This window comes from Coregonus lavaretus (assembly GCF_964263955.1).
Source record: "Coregonus lavaretus genome assembly, chromosome: 27".
In the NCBI taxonomy this organism is placed as follows: Eukaryota; Metazoa; Chordata; class Actinopteri; order Salmoniformes; family Salmonidae; genus Coregonus; species Coregonus lavaretus.
This window is the reverse complement of record NC_140014.1, coordinates 930,084-953,915: the sequence shown is the minus strand read 5'-3', so window position 1 is coordinate 953,915 and position 23,832 is coordinate 930,084. Positions and strand designations below refer to the sequence as shown.

General features: G+C 42.6%; 1 protein-coding gene across 1 annotated transcript in view; it reads left to right on the top strand.

Annotated features, from left to right (window-relative positions):
* LOC311103082 (MAM domain-containing glycosylphosphatidylinositol anchor protein 1-like) overlaps positions 1 to 23,832 on the top strand; it is a gene marked incomplete at its 3' end in the record, with an annotated part of 494,094 nt that overhangs the window by 429,387 nt on the left and 40,875 nt on the right. The window lies entirely within an intron of this gene.

The following is a 23,832-nucleotide window of genomic DNA, read 5'->3' as shown; positions in this document are numbered from 1 at the left end:
TTGGGGACCTTCAATTCCGCATAAATATGTTGGTACCCTTCCCCAGATCTGTGCCTCGACACAATCCTGTCTCGCCGCTCTACGAACAATTCCTTCGACCTCATGGCTTGGTTTCTGCTCTGACGTGCACTGTCAACTGTGGGACCTTATATAGACAGGTGTGTGCCTTTCCAAATCATGTCCAGTCAGTTGAATATACCACAGGTGGACTGCAATCAAGTTATAGAAACATCTCAAGGATGATCAATGGAAACAGGTTGCACCTGAGCTCAATTTCGAGTCTCATAGCAAAGGGTCTGAATACTTATGTAAATAAGGTATTTCTCAGTTGTTGTTGTTTTTTAAATACATTTGCTAACATTTCTAAAAACCTTTTTTCGCTTTGTCATTATGGGGTATTGTGTGTAGATTGATAAAAAAATATATTTTATTGAATCCATTTTAGAATAAGGCTGTAATGTAACACAAAGTGGAAAAAGGGAAGGGGTCTGAATACTTTACAGACGCACTGTATAAGTATCTTTGCCATAGATGAATAGTGTAAACTTGTGTTTCTTGGCCCAAGCAAGTCTCTTCTTATTATTGGTGTCCTTTAGTAGTGTTTTCTTTGCAGCAATTCGACCATGAAGGCCTGATCCACGCAGTCTCCTCTGAACAGTTGATGTTGAGATGTGTCTGTTACTTGAACTCTGTGAGGTGCAATCTGAGGTGCAGTTAATTGCCGATTTCTGAGGCTGGTAACTCTACTGAACATATCCTCTGCAGCAGAGGTAACTCTGGGTCTTCCTTTACTGTGGCGGTCCTCATGAGAGCCAGTTTCATCATAGTGCTTGATGGTTTTTGTGACTGCACTTGAATAAACTTTCAAAGTTGACTGACCTTCATGTCTTAAAGTAATGATGGACTGTTGTTTATCTTTGCTTATTTGAACTGTTCTTGCCATAATATGGACTTGGTCTTTTACCAAATAGGGCTATCTTCTGTATACCACCCCTACCTTGTCACAGCACAACTGATTGGCTCAAACGCATTAAGAAGGAAAGAAATTCCACAAATTAACTTTTAAGAAGGCACACCTGTTAATTGAAATGCATTCCAGCTAACTACCCCATGAAGCTGTTTGAGAGAATGCCAAGAGTGTGCAAAGATGTCATCAAGGCAAAGGGTGGCTACTTTGAAGAATCTCAAATCTGTTTAACACTTTTTTGGTACTACATGATTTCATATGGTTTATTTCATAGTTTTGATGTCTTCACTATTATTCTACAATGTGGAAAATAGTAAAAAATAAATTATAATCCTGGAATGAGTAGGTGTGTCCAAACTTTTGACTGGTACTGTACAGTACACCTAACAAACTATCTTAGAATGTCTCCCCTCATTCTGCCACATTGAAGGGTAGGAAGACAAACCTACATGTATTAATAGACCTGTTTAGGACTTACAGGCCCTCCTACGCCTCTTTCTAACTATCGTCCCACCTCTCCCTCCTTATCCACCCCTCCCCCTCATGTAACCTGATAGAGCTGTGCCTAGCCCCCTCTCTCTCTCTCTCTCTATCTCGCTCTCTCTTTCTCTATCCCAGCCTGACACTTTCTGAAACGAGCTTTGCATTACTTCAACTGATCAATAAATATTTTACCGGGCTACTCTTTTTTTTTTTCCTGAAGAAAGAGTGAGTGAGTGAGAGAGAGAGAGAAAGAAAAACAAAGACAAAGAAATCCCTTCTGTAACCCTGTCATGGTAGATGGGGGGATGGCCGGAAGAATTAAGGGAGCTTTGATAAGTGTCCACCGAGTGGGAGACTCGCTAAGTAAATAAATAAAAGGCCAGCGTGCTTCGCATTAAACCATTAACAGGGCCAGGACGGAACTGAGGAGGAGAAAGGGTGTTTGATGAAAGGAATGTGTGAGCGGGTGGGAGGGAGCTTTTGTGTGTGTGTGTGTGGAAAGAATAATACATTTTAAAATATGCTGTTTAATGAATAAGAGTTCTAGACAGATTAGGAGAGGATGTCGAGTCATTATTATTCGTTGCCATTATAGCTAAGATTCAATGGTAGTTATTGGTAAGATTGGAGATGGGTTCTATCCGAGGGATTGGGACGGGGTGGCTGGGAGGGCATCAGACGCTTCTTTGAAGTATGTGTGATGCCTCCACTCATCTAACTTCAGTCTCTCAGTGGACCCACTCTCACCAAGTAGAGCCCACCATCCACTATGTTTAATTTAATTTACAAGGTATTACAAACTGACCACAGTACTTAAGTGGCAATCTTTCTCCAATGTATTTACAATTACATAATCCACAGACTTTTGGTACATTAGGAGAGGAGTCAGTGCTTGAAAGCCCTAAAAATGCACAGCGCCTCAAAGTAATACTTTGCTTGATGTTTTTTTGTTTTTTATGTTCTCTGTTAAATGTCTGCCCAGTTTACATGTTCACATATTCTATATATGCAAAGTATGCAATAACTATGCATTCATACTATGACTCTCCCATTCCATGGAATGTCCACCGCCCTCATATGACATGTTTGCTAAAATACAAACCTTTACCATTACAAATGTAGATATAGAGGACAGAGAAAAGCCGACCCCCGACATAATTTGGGATGCTTTTAAGGCGTACATTAGGGGAATGATAATCTCATAGTTTTTTTATTTATTTATTCTGGGACAAAGAAGCGCTCCTATTTACACAAATGACAACACACGTGTCACTAAATTATGTGCTTCCTAGTTCTATGTATCAAACAGTTATTTCAGTTATATTTAAACCAGGAAAATCTGGAGTGTCCCCTGCAGACTACAGACCCATATGTTTAATACATTTCGACAATAAATAACTAAACTCATAAGCTACAGAATGGCAAAAGTCTTACCAGACTTGACACATATTAATCAAACAGGTTTTTTATTAAAAATAGACATTTAGAAACAAATACAAGAACATGTTTCAGTATAATACAATACGCTAAAAAACAAGATATTGATTTAGCAATAATGGCTGTAGATGCCAAAAAGGCATTTGACCATCTTGAATGGCCATTTCTATTCAAAACATTAGAAGCTTTCAACATTCCAGCTGAAATAATACATTTAAAAAATATATTATATAAATATCTTAAAGCAAAAATATACACAAATAAAACATTATCTGTTGAAATTGCTTTAGAAAGGGGCACAAGACGGGGATGTCCTCTTTCCCCCCTCCTGTTTGCTCTGGCAATTGAACCGCTTGCAGAAAGAATTAGACAGGACCCAAACCTAACAGGTATCAGTATTGGTAAACATGAATATAAACTAAACTTATTTGCTGATGATCTCTTGATATATCTGACCAATATTGAAAACTCAATGTCCCCCTTGCAAAAAATACTTTCAGAATGATCTACAGCAATCCTTTAAGTGGACCATAAAAAAAATATAATACTTAGGATGCTCAATAAGTGACAACAAACAACAAATATATAAAGACAACTTTATCCCATTACTCACCAATTTGAAAGCAGATCTATATAAATGGAACAATATTCCCATAAATCTTACAGGTATAATAAACTTTATCAGAATGGCATGGCTCCTAAAGTTTTTATATTTATTCTCGGTAATCAATCAATCAAATGTATTTATAAAGACCTTTTTACATCAGCAGATGTCAAAAGTGCTATACAGAAACCCAGCCTAAAACCCCAAACAGCAAGCAATGCAGATGTAGAAGCACGGTGGCTAGGAAAAACTCCCTAGAAAGGCAGAAACCTATGAGGCAACCTAGAGAGGAACCAGGCTCTGAGGGGTGGCCAGTCCTCTTTTGGCTGTGCCGGGTGGAGATTATAAGAGTACATGGCCATTTAAGGCCAGATTGTTCTTCAAGATGTTCAAATGTTCATAGATGACCAGCAGGGTCAAATACTAATCACAGTGGTTGTAGAGGGTGCAACAGGTCAGTACCTCAGGAGTAAATATCAGTTGGCTTTTCATAGCCTAGCATTCAGAGGTCGAGACAGCAGGTGCGGTAGAGAGATAGAGTCGAAAACAGCAGGTCCGGGATTAGGTAGCACGTCCAGTGAACAGGTCAGGGTTCCCTAGCCGCTAGCAGAACAGTTGAAACTGGAGCAGCAACATGACCAGGTGGACTGGGGACAGCCAGGAGTCATCAGGCCAGGTAGTCCTGAGGCATGATCTTAGGACTCAGGTCCTCCGGGAGGGGAGGGAGAGAGGGAGAGAGAGAGAATTAGAGGGAGCATACTTAAATTCACACAGGACACCAGATAAGACATGAGAATTACACCAGATATAACAGACTGACCCTAGCCCCCTGGCACACAGACTATTGCGGCATAGATACTGGAGACTAAGACAGGGGTGGGTTGGAGGACACTGTGGCCCCGTCCGACAATACCCCCGGAAAGGGCCAACCAGGCAGGATATAACCCCACCCACTTTGCCAAAGCACAGCCCCCACACCACTAGAGGGATATCAACAGACCACCAACTGACTACCCTGAGACAAGGCTGAGTATGGCCCACGAAGATCTCCTCCAACGCACGAGCCCGAGGGGGCGCAAAACCGGACAGGAAAATCACGTCTGTGACTCAACCCACTCAAGTGATGCCAATTACCTATTATCCCACCGAAGACATTCTTTAAAAAATGTATACTGTGCCATAACATACTTTATATGGGAGAATATAACTCATAGATTAAAAAGGAAATTGTACATCTCCCTAAATCTGTGGGTGGTTTTAACTTCCCAGACTTGGAATTGTATCAACTCGCCACTGAAGGCTTTACTTGAGACATTAAATGCACTAAAGAGGAACAATGGGTACATATTGAAGATACGTATGCTCATCCCCAGAATCTTTTCACATGTATATTTTTTAAGGATTACGCTAAGAACATAAACTACTTCATAGTTAAGAACACTTTCACAATATGGAAGAACTGATATTGGCACAAGATGGAGGGAATGTTGGAACATAACTAATGAAATTACAGGTAACAAAAATGTATGCTTAATCCAGTATAAACTAATGTATAGAATGTATTATACATGAGAAAAAATTCACAAATTCTGCAGCACCATGACAGAGTCATGTCTTAAGTGTAAAATTAACAATGACTCAATAATCCATGCCTTCTGAGAATGCTATGAAGTCCCAAAAATATGGGTGGAGTTGGAAAGTTGGCTGTCAGAAGTATAATTTAATCTGTCTGTCTGTGTATTTCAATATATGTTATATGAGGAGGCACTGAGATACCCGATGGGTTGGACGATATTATGCTCGTCAATTATCTATAAAAAAAATTATACTTAAAAACTGGAAATTAACCAATCCTCCATTGTTACGACAATGGAAAAATCATATGCTTCATTATCTAAATATTGAAAGAGCGTGGGCGATGGAGTGGAACTAAATGTTGCAATTTGAGGACGTGACAGAGACAAGTGCAGGCAGTGGATATAGGGGTGAGAACAGGTGGGTCTGGGCAGGACTGATGTTGTTGTTGTTGTTTTTGTGTGTCAGTATGTTGTCTTTTGTATGTAAATGTTTTGTTTTGTATTGTTTGAAAACATATGAATAAAATCTATAACATACACTACCAGTCAAAAGTTTGGACACACCTACTCAAGGGTTTTTCTTTATTTGTACTATTTTTTACATTGTAGAATAATAGTGAAGACATCAAAACAATGAAATAACACATATGGAATCATGTAGTAAACAAAAAAGTGTTAAACAAATCAAAATATATTTTATATTTGAGATTCTTTAAATAGCCACCCATTGCCTTGATGACAGCTTTGCACACTCTTGGCATTCCCTCAGCCAGCCTCACCTGGAAGGCTTTGCCAACAGTTTTGAAGGAGTTCCCACATTTGCTGAGCACTTGTTGGCTGCTTTTCCTTCACTCTGCAGTCCGACTCATCCCAAACCATCTCAATTGGGTTGAGGTCGGGGGATTGTGGACGCCAGGTCATCTGATGCAGCACTCCATATCTCTCCTTCTTGGTAAAATAGCCCTTACACAGCCTGGAGGTATGTTGGGTCATTGTCCTGTTGAAAAACAAATGACAGTCACACTAAGCCCAAACCAGATGGGATTGCATATCACTGTAGAATGCTGTGCTAAACATGCTGGTTAAGTGTGCCTTGAATTTGAATTGCTCGTGTTTCTTGGCCCAAGCAAGTCTCTTCTTCTTATTGGTGTCCTTTAGTAGTGGTTTCTTTGCAGCAATTCGATCATGAAGGCCTCTGAGCAGTTGATGTTGAGATGTGTCTGTTACTTGAACTCTGTGAAGCATTTATTTGGGCTGCAATTTCTGAGGCTGGTAACGCTAATGAACTTATCCTCTGCAGCAGAGGTAACTCTGGGTCTTCCATTCCTGTGGCGGTCCTCATGAGAGCCAGTTTCATCATAGTGCTTGATGGTTCTTGCGACTGCACTTGAAGAAACTTTCAAAGTTCTTGATATTTTCCGTATTGACTGACCTTAAAGTAATGATGGACTGTCGTTTCTCTTTGCTTATTTGAGCTGTTCTTGACATAATATGGACTTGGTATTTTACAAATTAGGGCTAAGAAGGCACACCTGTTAATTGAAATGCGTTCCAGGTGACTATCTCATGAAGCTGGTTGAGAGAATGCCAAGAGTATGCAAAGCTGTGATCAAGGCAAAGGCTGGCTATTTGAAGAATATCAAATATCAAATATATTTTGATTAGTTTAACACTTTTTTGGTTACTACATGATTCCATATGTGTTATTTCATAGTTTTGATGTCTTCACTATTATTCAACAATTTAGAAAATAGTACAAATAAAGAAAAACCCTGGAAGGAGCAGGTGTGTCCAAACTTTTGACTGGTACTGTATTTATGGATATATATCTATATATACAGTGAGGGAAAAAAGTACTTGATCCTCTGCTGATTTTGTACGTTTGCCCACTGACAAATAAATGATCAGTCTATAATTTTAATGGTAGGTTTATTTGAACAGTGAGAGACAGAATAACAACAACAAAAATCAAGAAAAACGCATGTTAAAAATGTTATAAATTGATTTGCATTTTAATGAGGGAAATAAGTATTTGAACCCCTCTCAATCAGAAAGATTTCTGGCTCCCAGGTGTCATTTATACAGGTAACGAGCTGAGATTAGGAGCACACTCTTAAAGGGAGCGTTCCTAATCTCAGCTTGTTACCTGTATAAAAGGCACCTGTCCACAGATGCAATCAATCAATCAGATTCCAAACTCTCCACCATGGCCAAGACCAAAGAGCTCTCCAAGTATGTCTGGGACAAGATTGTAGACCTACACAAGGCGGGAATGGGCTACAAGACCATCGCCAAGCAGCTTGGTGAGAAGTTGGTGCGATTATTCGCAAATGGAAGAAACACAAAACACCTGTCAATCTCCCTCGGCCTGGGGCTCCATGCAAGATCTCACCTCGTGGAGTGCAATGATCATGAGAACGGTGAGGAATCAGCCCAGAACTACACGGGAGGATCTTGTCACTGATCTCAAGGCAGCTGGGACCATAGTCACCAAGAAAACAATTGGTAACACACTACGCCGTGAAGGACTGACATCCTGCAGCGCCCGCAAGGTCCCCCTGCTCCAGAAAGCACATATACAGGCCCGTCTGAAGTTTGCCAATGAACATCTGAATGATTCAGAGGAGAACTGGGTGAAAGTTTTGTGGTCAGATGAGACCAAAGTCGATCTCTTTGGCATCAACTCAACTTGCCGTGTTTGGAGGAGGAGGAATGTTGCTATGACCCCAAGAACACCATCCCCACCGTCAAACATGGAGGTGGAAACATTATGCTTTGGGGGTATTTTTCTGCTAAGGGGACAGGACAACTTCACTGCATCAAAGTGACGATGGACGGGGCCATGTACCGTCAAATCTTGGGTGAGAACCTCCTTCCCTCAGCCAGGGCATTGACAATGGGTTGTGGATGAGTATTCCAGCATGACAATGACCCAAAACACACGGCCAAGGCAACAAAGGAGTGGCTCAAGAAGAAGCACATTAAGGTCTTGGAGTGGCCTAGCCAGTCTCCAGACCTTAATCCCATACAAAATCTGTGGAGGAAGCTGAAGGTTCGAGTTGCCAAACGTCAGGCTCGAAATCTTAATGACTTGGAGAAGATCTGCAAAGAGGAGTGGGACAAAATCCCTCCTGAGATGTGTGCAAACCTGGTGGCCAACTACAAGAAACGTCTGACCTCTGTGAATGCCAACAAGGGTTTTGCCACCAAGTACTAAGTCATGTTTTGCAGAGGGGTCAAATACTTATTTCCCTCATTAAAATGCTAATCAATTCATAACATTTTTGACATGTGTTTTTCTGGATTTTTTGTGTTGTTATTCTGTCTCTCACTGTTCAAATAAACCTACCATTAAAATTATAGACTGATCATTTCTTTGTCAGGTGGGCAAATGTGCAAAATCAGCAGGGGATCAAATACTTTTTTCCCTCACTGTATATAGTGTATGTATACTGTATGATTCACTTTTTAGGATACATTTGAAAATATAAAAAATTGGTCAAATGATGCATTTAAAGTATGTTTTTATTAAATGTTAAATACATTCAAACCTATAATAATAATCGGTCGCGTCATTGTTATCAACGTTCTACAGACGCCGCAGCCACATTGATGTCAAAGTAGAAATGGGGCTAATAACTTTGAACGGGAGCTATGACTGTTTCGCCTAAATTACACTATCAATAAAATGTACTCTGAGTGTACAAAACATTAAGGACATAGACTGACCAGTCATTCCATGACATAGACTGACCAGTTGAATCCAGGTGAACGCTATGATCCCTTATTGATGTCACTTGTACAATCCATTTCAATCAGTATATATGAAGGGGAGGAGACAGGTTAAAGAAGGATTTCTAAGCCTTGAGACAATTGAGACATGGATTGTAAATATTTAAGTGCCTTGGTATGGTAGTAGGTGCCAGGCTCACTGGTTTGTGTCAAGAACTGCAAGGCTGCTGGGTTTTTCACGCTCAGCAGATTCCCATGTGTATCAAGAATGGTCCACCACCGAAAGAACATCCAGCCAATTTGACAGAACTGTAGGAAGCATTGGAGTCAACATGGGCCAGCATCCAGGTGGAACACTTATGACACCTTGTAGAGTCAATGCCCCGATGAAATGAGGCTGTTCTGTGGTCAAAAGGGTATACACTCTGTGTATATATACAGTGGGGAGAACAAATATTTGATACACTGCCGATTTTGCAGGTTTTCCTACTGTCACACCCTGGCTCGGGGACTCATTATGTTGAGCCAGGGTGTGTTCATTCTATGTTTTCTGTTTCTTCGGTGGGTGTTCTAGGTTGTCGATTTTCTATGTTTGCCGGTGTGACTCCCAATCAGAGGCAACGAGTGTCAGCTGTCGGCTGGTTGTCTCTGATTGGGAGCCATATTTAATCTGTCGGTTTTTCCTTTGGTTTTGTGGGTTCTTGTTTCGAGTTAGTTTAGTTTCACCGTGTACTGTCACGTTATCGTCTTTGTTTGTTTTGATCGTGTTTCACTTATTAAAGAATATGTTTGCTTGCAACGCTGCGCCTTGGTCTACTCAATCCTACGACGATCGTGACAGAAGAACCCACCAAAAATGGACCAAGCATCGTGAAGAGGAGAGAGGAAGGACCTGGGATCAGGGGAGTAGGAGTTTCGGCTGGGCCACGCTAAGTGAAGAGGAGAGAGGCTGGTCTATGAAGCAATGGATCGAGAGTCTGGCGAGAGCTAGGGAGGCCTGGTCCACGGGGAGGAGAGAACCCCAGAAAATTTTTAGGGGGGGGGCTCACGACGTGGACGACGGGGCAGCAGGAGGCCGCGATGGAGCGGTCCAGCGGGTGTGAAGAGGAGGCCGCCAGGTTAAGGGGGCCACTGGTCACAGAGGAGAGGGAAAGTGTGGAGGCACGGCGAGAGGTACTGGGGTGTGTTACCAGTCCGGTCCGGCCCGTTCCTGATCCCTGCGTAGGGCCAGTGGTGTGTGTCCCCAGTACGGTCCGGCCTGTTCCTGTTCCTCGCATCGAGCCTGTGGTGCGTGTAGTCAGCCCGGCCCGGCCTGTTCCTGCTTCCCGCATCGAGCCTGTGGTGCGTGTCGTCAGCCCGGCCCGGCCTGTTCCTGCTTCCCGCATCGAGTCTGTGGTGCGCGTCGCCAGCCCGGCCCGGCCTGTTCCTTCTCCCCGCACCAAACCTGTGGTGCGCGTCGCCAGCCCGGTCCGGCCTGTTCCTGCTCCCCGCACCAAGTCTGTGGTGCGTCTCGTCAGCCCTGTCCGGCTCGTTCCTGCTCTCCGCACCAAGTCTGTGGTGCGCGTCGCCAGCCCGGCCCGGCCTGTTCCTTCTCCCCGCACCAAACCTGTGGTGCGCGTCGCCAGCCCGGTCCGGCCTGTTCCTGCTCCCCGCACCAAGTCTGTGGTGCGTCTCGTCAGCCCTGTCCGGCTCGTTCCTGCTCTCCGCACCAGGTCGGTGGTGCGCGTCGCCAGCCCATTCCGGTCCATTCCTGCTCCACGCACCAAGCCAGGGGTGTGTATCGTCAGCCCGGTCCGGTCCGTTCCTGTTCCACGCACCAAGCCAGGGGCGCGTGTCGTCAGTCCGGCTCCGGCCAGCGGTGCTAGACAGGACCAGGAGTACTTTGGGGGGTTGGAGAGGAAGTGGGGATCAAGCCCGGAGCCGGAGCCGCCGCCGAGGAGGAATGCCCACCCAGCCCTCCCCTGTTTTGCTCGTATTTAGGCGCGGTCGCAGTCCGCGCCTTTAGGGGGGGGTACTGTCACACCCTGGCTCGGGGACTCATTATGTTGAGCCAGGGTGTGTTCATTCTATGTTTTCTGTTTCTTCGGTGGGTGTTCTAGGTTGTCGATTTTCTATGTTTGCCGGTGTGACTCCCAATCAGAGGCAACGAGTGTCAGCTGTCGGCTGGTTGTCTCTGATTGGGAGCCATATTTAATCTGTCGGTTTTTCCTTTGGTTTTGTGGGTTCTTGTTTCGAGTTAGTTTAGTTTCACCGTGTACTGTCACGTTATCGTCTTTGTTTGTTTTGATCGTGTTTCACTTATTAAAGAATATGTTTGCTTGCAACGCTGCGCCTTGGTCTACTCAATCCTACGACGATCGTGACACCTACTTACAAAGCATGTAGAGGTCTGTAATTTTTATCATAGGTACACTTCAACTGTGAGAGACGGAATCTAAAACAAAAATCCAGAAAATCACATTGTATGATTTTTAAGTAATTCATTTGCATTTTATTGCATGACATAAGTATTTGATACATCAGAAAAGCAGAACTTAATATTTGGTACAGAAACCTTTGTTTGCAATTACAGAGATCATAAGTTTCCTGTAGGTCTTGACCAGGTTTGCACACACTGCAGCAGGGATTTTGGCCCACTCCTCCATACAGACCTTCTCCAGATCCTTCAGGTTTCAGGGCTGTCGCTGGGGAATACGGACTTTCAGCTCCCTCCAAATATTTTCTATTGGGTTCAGGTCTGGAGACTGGCTAGGCCACTCCAGGACCTTGAGATGCTTCTTACGGAGCCACTCCTTAGTTGCCCTGGCTGTGTGTTTCGGGTCGTTGTCATGCTGGAAGACCCAGCCATGACCCATCTTCAATGCTCTTACTGAGGGAAGGAGGTAGTTGGCCAAGATCTCGCGATACATGGCCTCATCCATCCTCCTCTCAATACGGTGCAGTCGTCCTGTCCCCTTTGCAGAAAAGCATCCCCAAAGAATGATGTTTCCACCTCCATGCTTCATGGTTGGGATGGTGTTCTTGGGGTTGTACTCATCCTTCTTCTTCCTCCAAACACGGCGAGTGGAGTTTAGACCAAAAAGCTCTATTTTTGTCTCATCAGACCACATGACCTTCTCCCATTCCTCCTTTGGATCATCCAGATGGTCATTAGCAAACTTCAGACGGGCCTGGACATGCGCTGGCTTGAGCAGGGGGACCTTGCGTGTGCTGCAGGATTTTAATCCATGACAGCGTAGTGTGTTACTAATGGTTTTCTTTGAGACTGTGGTCCCAGCTCTCTTCAGGTCATTGACCAGGTCCTGCCGTGTAGTTCTGGGCTGATCCCTCACCTTCCTCATTATCATTGATGCCCCACGAGGTGAGATCTTGCATGGAGCCCCAGACCGAGGGTGATTGACCGTCATCTTGAACTTCTTCCATTTTCTAATAATTGCGCCAACAGTTGTTGCCTTCTCACCAAGCTGCTTGCCTATTGTCCTGTAGCCCATCCCAGCCTTGTGCAGGTCTACAATTTTATCCCTGATGTCCTTACACAGCTCTCTGGTCTTGGCCATTGTGGAGAGATTGGAGTCTGTTTGATTGAGTATGTGGACAGGTGTCTTTTATACAGGTAACAAGTTCAAACAGGTGCAGTTAATACAGGTAATGAGTGGAGAGCAGGAGGGCTTCTTAAAGAAAAACTAACAGGTCTGTGAGAGCCGGAATTCTTACTGGTTGGTAGATGATCAAACACTTATGTCATGCAATAAAATGCAAATTAATTACTTAAAAATCATACAATGTGATTTTCTGGATGTTTGTTTTAGATTCTGTCTCTCACAGTTGAAGTGTACCTATGATAAAAATTACAGACACTACATGCTTTGTAAGTAGGAAAACCTGCAAAATCGGCAGTGTATCAAATACTTGTTCTCTCCACTGTATATATATAAAAGTAGTGATGGGAAACCAAGGTTTTCTGAAGTCTTTGGGGCTTTCACCAAATTGTGCCGAAAAATGGATCATTACTCAGAGCTTTTAACACAATGCACATTAGTGACATTTGCTGGTTTGATGTTTATATATAGTTGAAGTCGTAAGTTTACATACACCTTAGCCAAATACATTTAAACTCAGTTTTTCGCAATTCCTGACATTTAATCCTAGTAAAAATTCCCTGTCTTAGGTCAGTTAGGATCACCACTTTATTTTAAGAATGTGAAATGTCAGAATAATAGTAGAGAGAATGATTTATTTCAGCTTTTATTTCTTTCATCACATTCCCAGTGGGTCAGAAGTTTACATAAACTCAATTAGTATTTGGTAGCATTACCTTTAAATTGTTTAACCATGGTCAAACGTTTTTGGTAGCCTTCCACAAGCTTCTCACAATAAGTTGGGTGAATTTTGGCCCATTCCTCCTGACAGAGCTGGTGTAACTGAGTCAGGTTTGTAGGCCTCCTTGCTCGCACACGCTTTTTCACGTATGCTTGGGGTCATTGTCCATTTGGAAGACCCATTTGTGACCAAGCATTAACTTCCTGACTGATATCTTGAGATGTTGCTTCAATATAGCCACATAATTTTCCTTCCTCATGATGCCATCTATTTTGTGAAGTGCACCAGTCCCTCCTGCAGCAAAGCACCCCCACAGCATGATGCTGCCACACTCATGCTTCACAGTTGGGATGGTGTTCTTCGGCTTGCAAGCAACCCCCTTTTTCCTCCAAACATAACGATGGTCATTATGGCCAAACATTTCTGTTTTTGTTTCATCGGTCCAGAGGACATTTCTCCAAAAAGTACAATCTTTGTCCCCATGTGCAGTTGCAAACCGTTGTCTGGCTTTTTTATGGCGGTTTTGGAGCAGTGGCTTCTTCCTTGCTGAGCGGCCTTTCAGGTTATTTTACATTTTAGTCATTTAGCAGATGCTCTTATCCAGAGCGACTTACAGTTAGTGAGTGCATACATTTTCATACTGGTCCCCCGTGGGAAACGAACCCACAACCCTGGCGTTGCAAGCGCCATGCTCTACCAACTGACTACAGGGGACCTTACAGGTTATGTCAATATAGGACTCGTTTTACTGTGGATATAGATACTTTGGTACCTGTTTCCTCCAGCATATCTTCACAAGGTCCTTTGCTGTTGTTCTGGGATTGATTTGCACTTTTCGCACACAAAGTACGTTCATCTCTAGGAGACAGAACGCATCTCCTTCCTGAGCGGTATGACGGCTGCGTGGTCTCAAGGTGTTTATACTTACGCACTATTGTTTGTACAGATGAACGTGGTACCTTCAGGCGTTTGGAAATTGCTCCCAAGGTGAACCAGAATTGTGGAGGTCTACACTTATTTTTTGGAGGTCTTGGCTGATTTCTTTTGATTATCCTATGATGTCAAGCAAAGAGGCACTGTTTGAAGGTAGGCCTTGAAATAGATCCACAGGTACACCTCCAATTGACTCAAATGATGTCAATTAGCCTATCAGAAGCTTCTAAAGCCATGACATCATTTTCTGGCATTTTCCAAGCTGTTTAAAGGCACAGTCAACTTAGAGTATGTCAACTTCTGACCCACTGGAATTGTGATACAGTGAATTATAAGTGAAATAGTCTGTCTGTAAACAATTGTTGGAAAAACTACTTGTTTCATGCACAAAGCAGATGTCCTAACGGACTTGCCAAAACTATAGTTTGTTAACAAGAAATTTGTGGAGTTGTTTAAAAACAAGTTTTAATGACTCCGACCTAAGTGTATGTAAACTTCCGACTTCAACTGTAATGTAATTTTTTTCACAATGTTCATAAAATCTCCATGGTGCAGTGCTTAGTCATCGGTGTTAATTGCCTTTAAAACTATTTTCCAAATAAAATGCCTTCACCAGGATTCGACCCCATTCCCTGTGTTCCATTGTCTCTGACTCTACCTGCTGAGATACCGTTCAGGCGAAAATACATGAAACAATTAAACTACATTGTACATGAAGTGCCCTTTAATATAGACCATAGGGTGAATTCAATATGTCTGACTTTCAAAATGAATAAAGACTTGCTAAAGTGCCAAAATTCTGCATTTTGACATGTCCCTCCATGCACCCTCTGTAACATCTAGGACAATTTTAACACACTAACCCCCCAAAATACCTAACAATTTCACCATCATTGTAAAGCCCTGGTTATTTCATTGGTTTGACTGTAATTTCTGAAGATTATTATTTATTTAATGTGATTAGTGATTCATTTATGTCAGTCCCTCATTTTAGGGTCAACCCTGTTACGTGAACTGAACTCTCGTTTTAATATGGTGAAACTATTCCTTTTTAAATATTTATTTCAAAAGAAACATTGAACATCCAATAGTCAAATCATAGTGTAAATGCAGGTGAGCGGGTTCTACTCTTTTTGACAATTTTCTGGAGTTTTGTGGTGAAAAACTGACACAACACGTCAACCCTGTTACCCATAGATAGACAGGCTAGAAATGTTTTAATGATAAAAACACCTTTGTGAATCTTGCATTCAATTGCCCCTCCCTGTTGCACACAACATGCTTCCATTCCCCCTGCCACAAGGGGATTCATGGCTCATTTAAATAGTAATTACCAGTTGGAGGGCCGTTCAAGTGGATTTTTCCCAGATGTGATAAATTCCCACTTCCCACTTGGTTACGAACGCACCATAACACCGCTAACCATCCACTGCAGAGCCGTATAATACCACTCATTGGAAGCAATAAACATAGACCTACACTTTGACATAATATGGAGCATTTCTGAAAGGCTTTAGAGTCTGCAACACCACTAAGCAAGGCGCACCACCAAGCAAGCGGCACCATGAAGACCAAGGAGCAGTCCAAACAGGTCAGGGAAAAAGTTGTGGAGAAGTACAGATCAGGGTTGGGTTATAAGAAAATATCCAAAACATTGAACATCCCACGGAGCACCATTAAATCCATTATTAAAAAATTGAAAGAATATGGCACCACAACACACCTGCCAAGAGAGGGCCGCCCACCAAAACTCACGGACCAGGCAAGGAGGGCATTAATCAGAGAGGCAATAAAGACACCAAAGATAACCCTGAAGGAGCTGCAAAGCTCCACAGCGGCGATTGGAGTATCTGTCCATAGGACCACTTTAAGCCGTACACTCCACAGAGCTGGGCTTTATGGAAGAGTGGCCAGAAAAAAGCAATTTCTTAAAGAAAAAAATAAGCAAACACATTTGGTGTTTGCCAAAAGGCATGTGGGAGACTCCCCAAACATATGGAAGAAGGTACTCTGGGCAGATAAGACTAAAATGTCGCTTTTGGCCATCAAGGAAAATGCTATGTCTGGCGCAAACCCAACACCTCTCATCAACCTGAGAACACCATCCATACAGTGAAGCGTGGTGGTGGCAGCATCATGCTGTGGGGATGTTTTTCATCGGCAGGGACTGGGAAACTGGTCAGAATTGAAGGAATGATGAATGGTGCTAAATACAGGAAATTCTTGAGGGAAATCTGTTTCAGTCTTCCAGAGATTTGAGACTGGGTCGGAGGTTCACCTTCCAGCAGGACAGTGACCCTAAGCATACTGCTAAAGCAACACTTGAGTGGTTTAAGGGGAAAGAATTGAGAATCTGTGGTATGACTTAAAGATTGCTGTACACCAGTGGAACCCATCCAACTTGAAGGAGCTGGAGCAGTGGCTAGATGTGCCAAGCTTGTAGAGACATACCCCAAGATACTTGCAGCTGTATTTGCTGCAAAAGGTGGCTCTACAATGTATTGAATTTGGGGGGGTGAATAGTTATGCATGCTCAAGTTTTCTATTTTTTTGTGTTATTTCTTGTTTGTTTCACAATAAAACATATTTTGCATTTTCAAAGTGGCAGGCATGTTGTGTAAATCAAATGATACAACCCCTCAAAAATCAATTTTAATTCCATGTTGTAAGGCAACAAAATAGGAAAAATGCCAAGGGGGTGAATACTTTCGCAAGCCACTGCATCTCTTGAATAGATTTTATGGCATTACATGCATTTCAGCAAAGATGCAAATGTTCCTACTTGTATTTAAAATACATTGTGTGTGTGTGTGTGTATGTTTGTGTGTGTGTGTGTGGGGGTGTGTGTGCATTTTTGCTCTAGTTTTTAGTTTTGTCCAGACTCCCCATCACTATCAGGGAGACCACTAGCTAATTGACTATTTCCAGAGCAAAACTTGGCTTGAATAATGGCATTGGATGCTTAGTTTGTGATATACACAGCTAGCTGCTACACAGTGAAGTAGCTAAGCAGCAGTTAGATGCATGTCGTGAGTTGAGACATGGTCACATGTCGGGCTGCCTAGGAGATTTAACCAACATACTGCTTTTTATTTGTACTGTGTATCTCTGACTGAGCAAGCATCACTTCTCTTCTTTCTTTCTTTCTTTCTTTCTTTCTTTCTTTCTTTCTTTCTTTCTTTCTTTCTTTCTTTCTTTCTTTCTTTCTTTCTTTCTTTCTTTCTTTCTTTCTTTCTTTCTTTCTGTCTTTGGTATTATGGCGTTCCGCAAACAAATGTTATTTGTGCATGCCGACACCTACTGTATTGGCTTTGTATAAGCCTGTAGTATGAACCTTTGAGAAAAGATTGCCCTACCAACAAACCCTATACCCGTTAAAACCTCATCACTATTCCTCTACTTTGGCCCTATCTGAACCTGCACCAGGCCAGCAGCCTGGGAGGACGGGACACTATATTTGAAACACCTTCTAACTCCTCTGCAGTAAACTCTATTACACCCAAGTACTTCTGTCGCATTGTCGGTACATTTTGTGGGAGGGAAAATAATTTATGTATTTCGAATGGTACTCTAATTCCACCCCACAGAATACAGTACTGTACACAACAAATTATCCAGTGTTAAACAAATATATAATTCCACTCAAAGGGTTGAGTCTGTGGACCTATATAGACACCGGAACATAGTTAAATTAACATACTGCTTAGTGTAAAGGCTTATTCAAATATTTCCCAGTGTGCATTGCCTTTAAAATAAATTTTAGCGTTACCAGCCATGACTGTATTTGTTAGTGACAGAGAAATGGTGGTTGCATTCATCTATTTAAGGAGGCAGCAGCTACTATACCTGGGGTCTAGCAACATTAAGACAGTTACAGTGGGGGAAAAAAAGTATTTAGTCAGCCACCAATTGTGCAAGTTCTCCCACTTAAAAAGATGAGAGGCCTGTAATTTTCATCATAGGTACACGTCAACTATGACAGACAAAATGAGGAAAAAAAATCCAGAAAATCACATTGTAGGATTTTTAATGAATTTATTTGCAAATTATGGTGGAAAATAAGTATTTGGTCAATAACAAAAGTTTCTCAATACTTTGTTATATACCCTTTGTTGGCAATGACACAGGTCAAACATTTTCTGTAAGTCTTCACAAGGTTTTCACACACTGTTGCTGGTATTTTGGCCCATTCCTCCATGCAGATCTCCTCTAGAGCAGTGATGTTTTGGGGCTGTCGCTGGACAACACGGACTTTCAACTCCCTCCAAAGATTTTCTATGGGGTTGAGATCTGGAGACTGGCTAGGCCACTCCAGGACCTTGAAATGCTTCTTACGAAGCCACTCCTTCGTTGCCCGGGCGGTATGTTTGGGATCATTGTCATGCTGAAAGATCCAGCCATGTTTCATCTTCAATGCCCTTGCTGATGGAAGGAGGTTTTCACTCAAAATCTCACGATACATGGCCCCATTCATTGTTTCCTTTACACGGATCAGTCGTCCTGGTCCCTTTGCAGAAAAACAGCCCCAAAGCATGATGTTTCCACCCCCATGCTTTACAGTAGGTATGGTGTTCTTTGGATGCAACTCAGCATTCTTTGTCCTCCAAACACGACGAGTTGAGTTTTTACCAAAAAGTTATATTTTGGTTTCATCTGACCATATGACATTCTCCCAATCCTCTTCTGGATCATCCAAATGCACTCCAGCAAACTTCAGACGGGCCTGGACATGTACTGGCTTAAGCAGGGGGACACAACTTGCACTGCAGGATTTGAGTCCCAGGCGGCGTAGTGTGTTACTGATGGTAGGCTTTGTTACTTTGGTCCCAGCTCTCTGCAGGTCATTCACTAGGTCCCCCCGTGTGGTTCTGGGATTTTTGCTCACCGTTCTTGTGATCATTTTGACCCCACGGGGTGAGATCTTGCGTGGAGCCCCAGATCGAGGGAGATTATCAGTGGTCTTGTATGTCTTCCATTTCCTAATAATTGCTCCCACAGTTGATTTCTTCAAACCAAGCTGCTTACCTATTGCAGATTCAGTCTTCCCAGCCTGGTGCAGGTCTACAATTTTGTTTCTGGTGTCCTTTGACAGCTCTTTGGTCTTGGCCATAGTGGAGTTTGGAGTGTGACTGTTTGAGGTTGTGGACAGGTGTCTTTTATACTGATAACAAGTTCAAACAGGTGCCATTAATACAGGTAACGAGTGGAGGACAGATGAGCCTCTTAAAGAAGTTGTTACAGGTCTGTGAGAGCCAGAAATCTTCTTGCTTGTTTGTAAGTGACCAAACACATATTTTCCACCATAATTTGCAAATAAATTCATTAAAAATCCTACAATGTGATTTTCTGGAAAGAAAATTCTCAATTTGTCTGTCATAGTTGACGTGTACCTATAATGAAAATTACAGGCCTCTCTCATCTTTTTAAGTGGGAGAACTTGCACAATTGGTGGCTGACTAAATACTTTTTTCCCCCACTGTATATACAGTTTAAAATATTACATGACATTACATTTCATAAAACATTACCCAATACATTTATTGTGTTCCCTCAGGCCACTACTCCACTATGACATATTTACAATACAACATCCATGTGAACGTGTGTATAGAGTGAGTGTCTTATCATGTTTATTTGTGTCTGTGCCTGTGTGTGTCTCTTCACAGTCCCAGCTGTTCCATTTGTTTAAAATCCGATTCTACTGCTTGCATCAGTTACCTGATGTGGAATAGAGTTCCATGTAGCCATGGCTCTATGTAGTACTGCCTCCCATAGTCTGTTCTTGATTTAGGGATTATGAAGAGACGTGGTCCTCTGTAGCTCAGCTGGTAGAGCACGGCGCTTGTAATGCCAATGTAGTGGGTTCGATCCCCGGGACCACCCATACACACAAAAAATAAATAAAAATGTATGCACGCATGACTGTAAGTCGCTTTGGATAAAAGCGTCTGCTAAATGGCATATTATTATTATTATTATAAGAGACCTTGCTGGCCTGTCTTGCGGGGTTTGTACCGGTGTCGGAGCTGTGTGCAAGTTAAAACAGACACCTCGATGCATTCAGCATGTCAACACTTCTTACAAAAACAAGTAATGATCAAATCAAATCAAATCAAATTGTATTGGCCACATGCGCAGAATACAACAGGTGCAGACATTACAGTGAAATGCTTACTTACAGCCCTTAACCAACAGTGCATTTATTTTTAATAAAACATTAAAATAAAATAACAACAAAAAAGTGTTGAGAAAAGCAGAAGTAAAATCAAATAACAGTAGGGAGGCTATATATACAGGGGGGTACCGGTGCAGAGTCAATGTGCGGGGGCACCGGCTAGTTGAGGTAGTTGAAGTAATATGTACATGTGGGTAGAGTTAAAGTGACTATGCATAAATAATTAACAGTGTAGCAGCAGCGTAAAAATATGGGGTGGGGGGTGGGGGGGGGGGCAGTGCAAATATTCCGGGTAGCCATGATTAGTTGTTCAGGAGTCTTATGGCTTGGGGGTAGAAGCTGTTGAGAAGTTTTTTGGACCTAGACTTGGCACTCCGGTACCGCTTGCCGTGCGGTAGCTGAGAGAACAGTCTATGACTAGGGTGGCTGGAGTCTTTGATAATTTTGAGGGCCTTCCTCTGACACCGCCTGGTATAGAGGTCCTGGATGACAGGAAGCTAGGACCCAGTGATGTACTGGGCCGTACACACTACCCTCTGTAGTGCCTTGCGGTCGGAGGCCAAGCAGTTGCCATACCAGGCGGTGATGCAACCAGTCAGAATGCTCTCAATGGTGCAGCTGTATCATTTTTTTGAGGATCTGAGGACACATGCCAAATCTTTTCAGTCTCCTGAGGGGGAATAGGCTTTGTTATGCCCTCTTCACGACTGTCTTGGTGTGTTTGGACCATGATAGTTTGTTGGTGATGTGGACACCAAGGAACTTGAAGCTCTCAACCTGTTCCACTACAGCCCTGTCGATGAGAATGAAGTCAATCTCTCCTCTACTTTGAGCCATGAGAGATTTACATGCATATTATTAATGTTAGCACTACGTGTACATTTAAGGGCCAGCCGTGCTACCCTGTTCTGAGCCAATTGTAATTTTTGGTGGCTAGGCCACTCCAGGACCTTAATGTGCCTCTTCTTGAGCCACTCCTTTGTTGCCTTAGCCGTGTGTTTTGGGTCATTGTCATGCTGGAATACCCATCAACGACCCATTTTCAATGCACTGGCTGAGGGAAGGAGGTTCTCACCCAAGATTTGATGGTACATGGCCCCGTCCATCGTCCCTTTGATGCGGTGAAGTTGTCCTCTCCCCTTAGCAGAAAAACACCCCCAAAGCATAATGTTTCCACCTCCATGTGTGACGGTGGGGATGGTGTTCTTGGGGTCATAGGCAGCATTCCTCCTCCTCCAAACACGGCGAGTTGAGTTGATGCCAAAGAGCTTGATTTTGGTCTCATCTGACCACAACACTTTCAACCAGTTCTCCTCTGAATCATTCAGATGTTAATTGGCAAACTTCAGACGGGCCTCCAGGCCGAGGGAGATTGACAGTTCTTTTGTGTTTCTTCCATTTGCGAATAATCGCACCAGCTGTTGTCACCTTCTCACCAAGCTGCTTGGCGATGGTCTTGTAGCCCATTCCAGCCTTGTGTAGGTCTACAATCTTGTCCCTGACATCCTTGGAGAGCTCTTTGGTCTTGGCCATGGTGGAGAGTTTGGAAACTGATTGATTGATTGCTTCTGTGTACAGGTGTCTTTTATACAGGTAACAAGCTGAGATTAGGAGCACTCCCTTTAAGAGTGTGCTCCTAATCTCAGCTCGTTACCTGTATAAAAGACACCTGGGAGCCAGAAATCTTTCTGATTGAGAGGGGGTCAAATACTTATTTCCCTCATTATAATGCAAATCAATTTATAAAAAAATTTACATGCGTTTTTCTGGATTTTTGTTGTTGTTATTTTGTCTCTCACTGTTCAAATAAACCTACCATTAACATTATAGACTGATCATTTCTTTGTCAGTGGGCAAACGTACAAAATCAGCAGGGGATCAAATACTTTTTTCCCTCACTGTAAGTCCTGTTGTCCCTTTTGAGAGGACATTCTGGGCTTTTCAATGATATCACATGGTTGGGGGTATGACCTTGACAACTTTATCTTCCTGGTTCTTAAAACAATGGCTGCTGTCAAAATTAGCACATTTCGTTTTTAGTTGTTTGGACCCCTTGTCCGCAGCTAATGGGGATCTCCAATAAATAGAAATACAAATGAACGTGTCTTTACAATTTACTCTAACATACTGTACCTTCCTTGCACCCATCCCTTGTAATTACAGTAAAATACTGTGAAATACACATCCCTCCCCTCAATTAATTTAATTCCTCTATTCATTCTGATTATTTTACGGTATAATACAGTTAATTTGACAGTATTGTACTTTGTTTCATTAGACAGTACTTGATTTGGTACCGTATTTATAGTACATTAGGTGTACTGTAATATGAAACACAGAATTTTACTTGCCACGAGCTGCCTGTAAGCTACAGTCAAATTCACAGTAACTCCTTTACAGTTTAGTGTAGTGTGTGTGTGTTTATATGTGTTTGTGTGTCCGTCTGTCTGCCTCTATCTTTACGTGAATGTCAACCCCTGCAACTTTTTTGTATGTAAGGCGTATACTTAACATGTATACAATATACACTGAGTATATCAAACATTAGGAACACCTTCCTAATACTGAGTTGCGTTCCACAGGGTTGCTGGCACATGTTGACTCCAATGCTTTACACAGTTGTGTCAAGTTGGCTAGATGTTCTTTGGGTGGTGGAACATTCTTGATACACACGGGAAACTGTTGAGCATGAAAAACCCAGCAACGTTGCAGTTCTTAACACAAACCAGTGTGCCTGGCACCTGCTACCATACCCTGTTCAAAGGCACTTAAATATTTTGTCTTGCCCATTCACACTCTGAATGGCACGCATCCATGTCTCAATTGTCTCAAGGCTTAAAAATCCTTCTTTAACCTGTCTCGACACTGGTTGAAGTGGATTTAACAAACGACATCAATAAGGGATCATAGCTTTCACTTGGATTCACCTGGTCAGTCTATGTCATGGAAATAGCAGGTGTTCTTAATGTTTTTATACTCAGCCATACATATGTAAATTATTTTCATCACACCCTGTTCTTAGGAAAGATAAATAGATCTCAAGGTGGGCAGCATAAAGCTAGGGAGACAGCCAAGCTAACTTATGCATTGAATTAAACTATTACTTTGTGCTTAAGAGAACCCAATATATTATTCAGTCTCAAATCTAGGCATGGCGCAGAAACAAAGAAAAGTGCTCTCAGCAGAAAAGGAAAATTACTTACATCTAATAAACTTAGATTGGGATACAAAACACAACAGTGAAATCAGACAGAAACTGAACACACACACACGCTAGTTTCTCTAGCCTCGTGGTTACCTAAAATGTATTTCCATTCAAAATCTTTTTTTCCCTAACCCTAAACCTTATCCCTAATTGTAACCATTACCCTTACCCTTACCCTGAACCTAACACCTAAGTTTAAAATAGCCTTTGTCCTCGTGGGGACGTGGGAAATGTCCCCACAAGGGAGAATTTTCCTTGTTTTACTATCCTTGTGGGGACCTTTTGGAATTTCAGGTCCCCACGAGGATAAAAGAACAAGACCACAAAGGCACACACACACACACCCAAACACCCCTCCAAAGCCCCTCAATTTAGCTCTGTTCTCCCCTCTCTACCCCG